This window comes from Phoenix dactylifera, chromosome 12 (genome assembly GCF_051530095.1).
Source record: "Phoenix dactylifera cultivar Ajwa chromosome 12, Ajwa_hap1_PhDact_Kaust_v1.1, whole genome shotgun sequence".
NCBI lineage: Eukaryota > Viridiplantae > Streptophyta > Magnoliopsida > Arecales > Arecaceae > Phoenix > Phoenix dactylifera.
In genome coordinates this window covers 13432742-13441517 of record NC_143201.1, presented here as the reverse complement: position 1 = coordinate 13441517, position 8776 = coordinate 13432742, and the positions used below count along the sequence as shown (strand labels likewise).

At 41.9% G+C, this 8776-nt stretch overlaps 1 long non-coding RNA gene across 1 annotated transcript; it reads right to left on the bottom strand.

Annotated features, from left to right (window-relative positions):
• Positions 1-2507: 2507 nt before the first annotated feature.
• On the bottom strand, positions 2508-6959 carry LOC149751539 (uncharacterized). The gene is made up of 3 exons (XR_016398060.1): positions 5669-6959; positions 5456-5530; positions 2508-5264 (listed from the first exon to the last, which is right to left on the bottom strand). It is a non-coding gene; the product is annotated as an uncharacterized LOC149751539 (long non-coding RNA).
• Between the last annotated feature and the right edge of the window lie 1817 nt (positions 6960-8776).

Sequence of the window (8776 nt, the reverse complement as noted above, 5' to 3'; positions counted from 1 at the left end):
GCCGATCCTACGCCTAGGGCCGTGTCCCCCCTAGGAAGGGACTGGGCTCCGCCCACCCAGAAGGCTACTATGTGCACAAAGGCCGATATTCAACCCCATCGACTATAGGTGTCCTGCAGATACTGCCAAGCCATGCATAAATGCCATAATGCACCCTCCCAATACTCTACTAAAAAGGAGCATAATCAAGACTACCACTCACTCGGCCACGACCCAATTATAACTAACATCAGGGTTGGGAGTGAGGAATCACGGGAGTACAATGCAACTCAATATACCATGAGAAGGGCTCTACAAGTCTTTAAAATAGAGGAAATGAAATCAATTTACAAAAAAAGTCATTTCACAATTCAGATCAAATTTAACTACTCATAAAAGAGTATAATCAAGGCTACCACTCACAAGTCTTTGAAATGGAGGAAATGAAATCAATTTACAAAAGAAATCATTTCACAATTCGGAATCAATTTGATTACTCATCAACCCCTCATATTTCCTCTCAATGTTCCCTCAAATGCATGTACAGAATAATCAAGCATGGAGAATCAAAATATAGAGAAATCTACAACAACAATTAATCAATAGGCTCAGGTGGAATCAATTCACACCTGGCGACATTTATGAAAATGAATTAAGGATGCTCATGGTGCAAAGTACATGACTCCCACTCACCTGTCAATCTGGCACAGCCCTGATACGCCTCCAAAAATCTACAGCAGGCAGTGGAAAACTTCTTCCTCTTGTTCCCTAGCTTCTTGCCCAACTGTGACATGCATTTACAATACATTTAGTCTTGTATCAAGGGCTATAATCTACGTGCCAATTATAACATAGGAAACTTTAATTGATTCAACTCCCCTGTTCTCTAAATCTTTTCTTTTCTTCTTTTTTTTCTTTTTAATTAATTAACTCACCATTTATGTGTATTAGGGACTCCTTTGCATGAGTACAAGGTCCCTTTTAGCTTGATCTAGGCTTAATACTCTATTATAGCATGAAATCCCCTATTTTCCACCCGGATGAACAGTAACCCGAACTGACAGTGGGTTACTTCATCCCGGTTTTGATCCACTTTCAGGACTCCAAATTCGATGAAATTTTTACCTAACATTCTACACTCACAGAGGATTCCAAAGAGATGACATGCATCATCATCGGAGGCCGTTTGACCCCCTAGATAATTTGCCGAAGTTGGGACTTCGACACAGTTTTTCCGTAGTGCCGGAAAAATTTGTCAAAATCCGATTCTTCTTCTTTTAACCACCTCTACAACCCTTATCCGACCCCACTAGACTATATCCACCCTTTGTATAGCCTAATGTCATCAAAAGACTAGATAGAGATGGATATTTACCTTTTTCTTTTTGGAAATCGAGGTCCTTGCGTAGAGGGGAAGGAGATCTATGTTTTTCCCTTCAGCTGGCAGCGCAACCGGGATCTCCTTCCTTTTCTTTTTCTTCTTCTTCTTCCTCTTCCTTTCTTCCTTTCATTTCCTCTCCTTCTTTTTCTTCCTCTCTGTTGCCGTCTGTGAACCCCCTCCCTCTTTCTTTCTCTGCTTCATTCCGTAGCTCAAACCCTCCAATTAAATCACATCAAAACACTATTCACCCATTTTTAATATTATTAATTCCCAATTTGCCCCTGCCACTTTAACGGATCTACAGTTATGCCATTAACTTTTGATTCCTTCCCATTTTACCCCTTATATCAATTTTAAAGGACTATTCTATCCCTTTTTATATAAAAAAAATTTTGGGGTTATTACAGGCAATACTGACGTAGCTAACTGATGCGGTAGACTAATGTGTCCACTAACATGACTAACTAATATAGCAAACTGGAGTCTGTCAATGTGTCTGATTGATATGACAGACTGACATGCTTGCTGATGTGGCTGATTGACTTGTTTGATGATGTGGCAACGAGAAGACACATAGAAGATGGCAATTGTAGCGAGGATAGAGCTCAGAGATAAGGCAACCAAAGGTCAACAAATCTCGTAGATGGAGGCACCATGGAAGACGAGCAAGAAACTTTGAACTGGATGGTGAAGGAGCCGAAGACAATAAACTAAACTAGAGATGGAGAGAAAAGGGCCAAGCGACGGTGAGGAATGACAATCGAAAATTTGAAGCTAAGGAGAAAAGTGGTAGAGAGGAGTTGTGGATCAATCAGAAAATTAAGGATCTTCAGATATTTATCTACTGAAAATATAGGATATGTAGATCTACTAAGAAATATAAGATCTTTAAATATTAATTCAATAAGAAATAGAGGATCTACGGGAAAACAAAGGATCTGCAGATCCACCGAAAAATGGAGGATCTTTGGGTATTGATTCACCCAGAAATAGAGATCGATAGATCGACATAAGGGTTTTTAAAGTTTCTAGACATAGCAATGATGGCCACAGCAAAGGTGGAAGAGATGGTGGCAACAGCTTAGGTCCTTAGTAGTTCTGATACCATGTTAAAATATTTGCTGGAGAAGAGGAAACAAGAGAAAAAGAGAAAGAAAAGTGATTTTATTTCCATTATATTCGGTACATCTTATGGATTACATATACTCGTATATAGACTCCATATCAGAAAAATAATATAGGGTGATATATGATCACACTAATAAAGAAAAATATTATGGATGATGCAATTTGTTACATAATTTCTAAAATTATGCTAACAAACTTTGTGAAAATACCAATTTTACAGTTTGTGTGATTAAAGGCATAGCACGGGCCTACACTTGTCTGTATCCTGCCTACCCCTGGGAAGTGAGTTTATTTAGGCTGCACTCTGAATAGATCTAACGATTTTGTTTAGGAGAATATAAGGGGCCTAGGAGGGCCTGCCAAGAGGAGAGTGGTAAGGGACGTAGTTTTCCAATCAACATGCAACCTTGTTTGCTTCCAGGCGACAAAGTTAGACTCGATAAGCCAAAATCTTATTCTCTCGTCGTGTGGCCGAAGGGTGGACAAATGGAAAACTCTTAATGCCGTTGGGTCAGCGGGAGGTTTGATCAAGTCTTGGAACTTAGTGGAGGTTAATGGAAGGCTGATTCAAAGAGGTCGATTTTCACTCAGCTCGGCTCACTCTCTCTCATCGTCCGCGAACGCAGTTAGTTGGTTTCTTACAGACGTATATGGGCCAGTTGATTCATCACTTGGAAAGTCTTTCCTGGAAGAGCTTGCTTCCATGAAAGAGAGGCGTGGTCAGGGCCATCGGTCCCACTCGGAGATTTCAATCTCACCCGATATCCGGATGAGAGGAAAAGCTCTACCAACTGTCCGTCGGCCTCAAGGGAGTTTAATGCCTTTATTGATCAAGTGCAACTGAACTAAAGCTTTCCCACAGGCGTTTCACATCATCAAACCACAGGAGGATCCATCCTTAGCAAAGCTTGATCGGTGTCTGGCTTCGACGGACTGGGTCTTGGAATTTCCATGCTGCTTGCTCTCGCCCCTACCGAAGATGACTTCGGGCGATTGTCCAATCCTTCTGGAAAATAGAGCACGGAAACCCAACGAAAAGCTGTTCAGGTTTGAAAATTTCTAGTATACCACCCCAATCTTTGATGACATGATCAGGGAGTGGTGGACCGTTGCACCTTCATCTAAGGATGCGGCAGCAAATATAGATCAAAAACTTGCCTTCCTCATATCCAAGCTAAAGGCCTGGAACCCAGAAAGAATGAAATTAAGAGAAAAGTGGACTGGTGGGACGATCAGAAGGAAAAACGCAACCTATCCTCGGGGGAGAGAGACGAGAGAAGGCACCTTTAAGAGAGCTTAGAAGTGATCTTGAACCAAGAAGAGATTCTATGGAGGCAGCGATCTCGGATTCAGTGGCTGAAACATGGGGATCGTAACACAAGGTTTTTCCATAATCAAGCAAGCACGAGGAGGAGAAAGAATGACATTTGCAGGATGGAGTACTTGGGCAAAGAAGTGAATGATCCGGTTGTAATTGAGAGAGCCTTTAAAGAGTTTTATAGTGATGCGCAAAATGTGCAGGAAGGAATAGAAATGGATTGGGAAATGCTCTACGGTCGAAACCAGATTGACCTCTCCGAACTAGAAAGGCCTTTCACTGAAGAGGATCAAGGAGGCCACTTTCAGTCTGACAGGCGATAAGGCACAAAGGCCTAATGGCTTCCCTAGATCTTTCTATCAGAGGTATTGGGCATTAATTAAAGAGGATATGTGCAAGGTCTTCGAGGCCATTTTCAACGGTACTACAACGTTATCCTGTCTGAACTATTCATTCATCCCTCTAATACCCAAGAAGGAGAAGTGTGTGCGGCCATGCGATTACAGATCGATAAGCTTAGTCAATGGAGTCATAAAAAAGTTCACCAAGATGCTGCGTAACCGTCTCGCAAAAAACATTGATGAGCTTGTTTCCCGGTCATAGTCTGCTTTTATGAAGGGAAGGCAACTTGGAGATAACTTTTTGTGTGCAGCAGAAATCATCATATATTGCAAAAAACTCACACAAAGGACTGTCATCAAGCTGGATTTGGAGAACGCCTATGATCACATTAGTTGGAGCTTTCTTCTTACACTCCTCGAGGCTCAAGGCTTCAGAAAAAAAATGGTGCACCTGGATCTTAAATATTCTGCAGGGTAGCAAAATTGCACTGATTATTAATAGAGAGCAAACCACCTAGATTAAAGCAAAAAACGGGGTGATCCTCTATCCCCATACTCTTTATATTGGTAACTGATGTTCTCAATATGGTTTTGCACACGACGGCAGCAAATGATCTGATAGTAACTACAAGAAAAAGAAGCATAGCTAGCCTACGCTTTTTAAGATCTTTACCGACACTTATAAGTGTCGGTAATTTGCTTCAAAAGTGTCGCAAAAGCGTCGACTATGTAAGAGTGAAAAATTAAATTGCCGACACTTTTAAGCATCGCTAATTAGCGATGACTCCTGATTTTAACGACGCTTTAAAGCGTTGTTAGAGTTATTTTTTTGTAAAAAAAATTATTTTAAAAATTTTAAAACTCTAATCTCTTCAAAGATTACAACTTCTATCTCAGTTCCAATCTCTTTAATCTCAGATTGGAAATGCCTCCATTCTTCTCTAGACTCCGAGACTTCTGAATCTACCAAACTTGGCTATGTCAGCAATATCTCCTCTCTGCTTTTCCCACGTAAAGCAAGCATAAAAGCCACATGCAAAACCTGAATCCTAAGCTGAAGCTTTGTCTTCTTGCCTTTGCTTGTCAACAAGTCTAGAACACTCCTTTTCAAAGCATCCTGCGAATCTAACAGCACTAAGTAAGACCTTTCAAACAATTCAAATACTTTCCATAGCAATTCTACCACCAAAAAACAACAATCTAACGACCTAAATATAGAGAATGCCAACACTTCAAGAAAGATTCAAGAAAGATGAAACCAAATAGAAAAGGAAAACATCACAAAAGTATCAAGAAAATGGCAAGAACCTCATCCATGGCCGCGACGGAAAGGAAAAAATGTCTGAGATTGCATCTCCATCTAACAACTCCAAATTGAGATGACTACATACATGAAAAAATTAACAGTTTTTACATCAAGAACGAACATAGTATTGGAGAAATGCAACCTTCTCACCGATATCTACGAAAACCAATCAAAGATCATAAAAGAAACATATACGAGACGCAAAAGATACAGACCTTGACATGGGAAGCAGATCGAAGAGTGATGGCAGAGTAGATCAGTGATCTCATCGCGGCTGGAGAAGAGGGCTTCATGGCTTATTGAAACCCTAGACGGCTCGTAGAAGAAGACATGGAAAGGCGGTTGGGATGATGGTGGCTGGGTTACAAGGGGTTAGGGATTTTGTTTTGGAGGGGGGAGGGGGTTGGGTGGGGGGACGAGGAGGGCTGCACAAGACGAAAAACCAGAGGCAGCATTAGGGATTTAGGGTATGCAAAAGATACGGATCTGGACATGGGAAGCGGATCGAAGAGTGATGGCAGAGTAGATTGTTGATCTCATCGCGGCTGGAGAAGAGGGCTTCCTGGCTCGTTGAAACCCTAGACAGACAAGATGGGGCCTTGCAGAAGAAGACATGGAATGGGGGGTTGGGATTTATGGGGTGGGGGGATGTGATTGGCCTCCGACGACACTTTCTAAAGCATCGCCTTAGTTATGAGGCCTCCGACGATACTTTGTGAAGCGTTGTCTTGGGAAAAAACTAGACCGGGGAGGATGAGGCCTCCGACGATGCTTTTAAAGCATCACGTTAACGCATGGTGGGTGGGCTTCTGACGATGCTTTTACTCATAAGCATCGTCTAATCTAGATTTTTTCTGACACTACTAAGAAGCATCAGCAAATTTTGGCGCAATGACCAAATGGCCGATGCTTCTTTCTTGCGTCGGAAACTAAGAGTCAGGGAAATCCATTTTTGCTGTAGTGGTAGGTTTGGGTCCCCAACAGATTTTCAGAAAGATCCGTTGTCTACAATTTGTAAACAACACATTGATATTCAGCGATGCAAAGAAGTAGCACATTAGGAATCTCAAGTTTATAATCTACTCCTTTGAGCTTGCCACAGGTCTCAAGGTTAACTTTGACAAGAGTTCAATCATAAGCATTAGCATGAAAGATTGCTTGTGTCCCTCCTTTCCAACACTTTTAGGATGTGCTGAAGCTTAGCTACCTGTTAAATACCTGGAACTGCCTCTCCGTCATAAGAAGTTAAGGGTATCGGACTGGCGATTTCCAGAAAGGAAGCTTGCCTCATGGAAAGGTAAAGTACTATCCTTAACAGGAAGACTAACATTGCTTAATGCTATTTTGGGTGCAATACCCATGTGTTGGATGTCGATCACATAGCTACCAAGTAGCATAGTGGAAAGGATTGAATGGACAAGGCGAAGTATTTCTTTGGAGGGGCAGTGAACTATGCTGTGGAGGACACTATCTAATCAGCTGAGAACAAGTGTGTATAGACCGAAACATTTGGGAGGACCAGGTGTGAAGAATATTAGCTAACTGAACAAATGCCTTGCGAGAATCGGCCCAATTGGGTGCGTGGGCAATGCCCACCGACTTTAATCCCAAAAAATCAAAAAAATAAGAAAAGGGGCAGGGGGGAGGGAGGGGGATCAAAACAAAGGAATCATGTTCCCCTACCCGATCCACTGGCAGTTGAGTGGATAAGGTCGTGGAGTCATGGTTGGTGACGACTTTGCGGGGTCGTTCGAACAACTACTGCAACCGACGAATGACTGGGTAGTTCGAACGGCTACTGCAACCGTCGAATGACTGGGTAACTTTTGTTGGGCCATCCTTATCTTTTTTTAAAAAAATTCCCCTCTCATCCCTTGTGACGGATCACCACCGAGCTCCCTCCCTTCCTCCTTATCTTCGGCGGCCGCCATGCTGCCAAAGCCAATCTTTGCTACCCCAAAACCTCCTTCTTTCTCTCTATAGATTTTTAGTTTTCCTGCTGCCCCCTATTCCAAGATTTATCGGCTTTATTTTCACTAGAACCCATTCCCACCGATTGAGACTCATCAGCCTTTGCCACCACCAGGGAGGCCCCCACCCCCATTCTCTTTCGGGCCAAAGTAGCTGCAACCATGGAAGTTAGGGGCATTGCCCCTTTCCCTTCTCCCTTGCCTTATTTGTTGTGCATGCGGCAAAGGCGCTGTTGCACAACACCGGCCGCAACTACCATGTTGGTGACCCGCACGGCTCTGCCTCACTCTTCTTATCTCCTCCTTGTGGGCCCGAAATGAGCTATGCCATTGCTCTAAGTTTTTTTTCTTCTTTTCCTTTTGTTCTATCTATTTCTGTTGGTTGTTGTCATAGTGGCCACCATCGCCATCGACTCTCTAGTACCATGCTATCGGATCTCCGATAGCCCCGCTGCCTAGTCTCCTCTCCTTTCTTCCTTCTTTCCCCTCTCTTCCTCCTCTTTGTTTCCACCTCCTTCTTCTTATTTCTTCTATTTTCTTCCCAATTTCCCCTATTTGTAATGAATTAAAAAAGAAAAACCATCGTTTTCTCTCTCTACTTGATTCTTTGACTAGATATATTGATTGATCTAAGTCACCGATAGACCATATCCAAAGCTTTGAGTAGACCTAGGTCAAGTCTTTCTTTTTCTATGTTGGTCAACCCAAATTGAATAAACCAAGCCTCTAATTAAACCTAAACCAAGTGCGGGTTAGGCCCAAAAGCCCAATTAGCCTTAGATCAGGTCTCTCTCTCCTTCCTATGTCGGAATAGATGCAATGATTTAGCCACATCACTAGAATTAAATTCCAATCTTGATTGAACCCGGATTGAGTCTCTTTCTCTCCTCTCTACCTCGATTGGTTGACCCAAATCAAGTGTAATTTCTTTTAAATAGTCTAATTTTCTATTATAATTGATAAATTTGATCAAACTGGGGAACCTTAATTTGATCAAGTGAAAATCCGGATCCAGATAGCAAGGACACATGATCGAGACTAGAGCCATTGCATTTAGGTAACTACGAACCTATCCTCTTGGTGAAAATAATGTTTTGATCCAAGAGATGGTTGAGATCCTTGGATGTTAAACTAGTTTCAGTAAGCTGGACATGGACTGGACCCTACCTTAGGATCTTTCAAGTTGTGATATGTGCTTTATAGAAATCTAATAAGATATTTAATTATTTTAGATTTTTGGATGATTTTCGGATTGGTGGATTTTGAAAGATTTAGAGTGGAAATAGAACGTTACCTCTACTTCTAGTGTGTTTAATCATACTCATGATCTATCAAAAATTATTTGGAAATTAA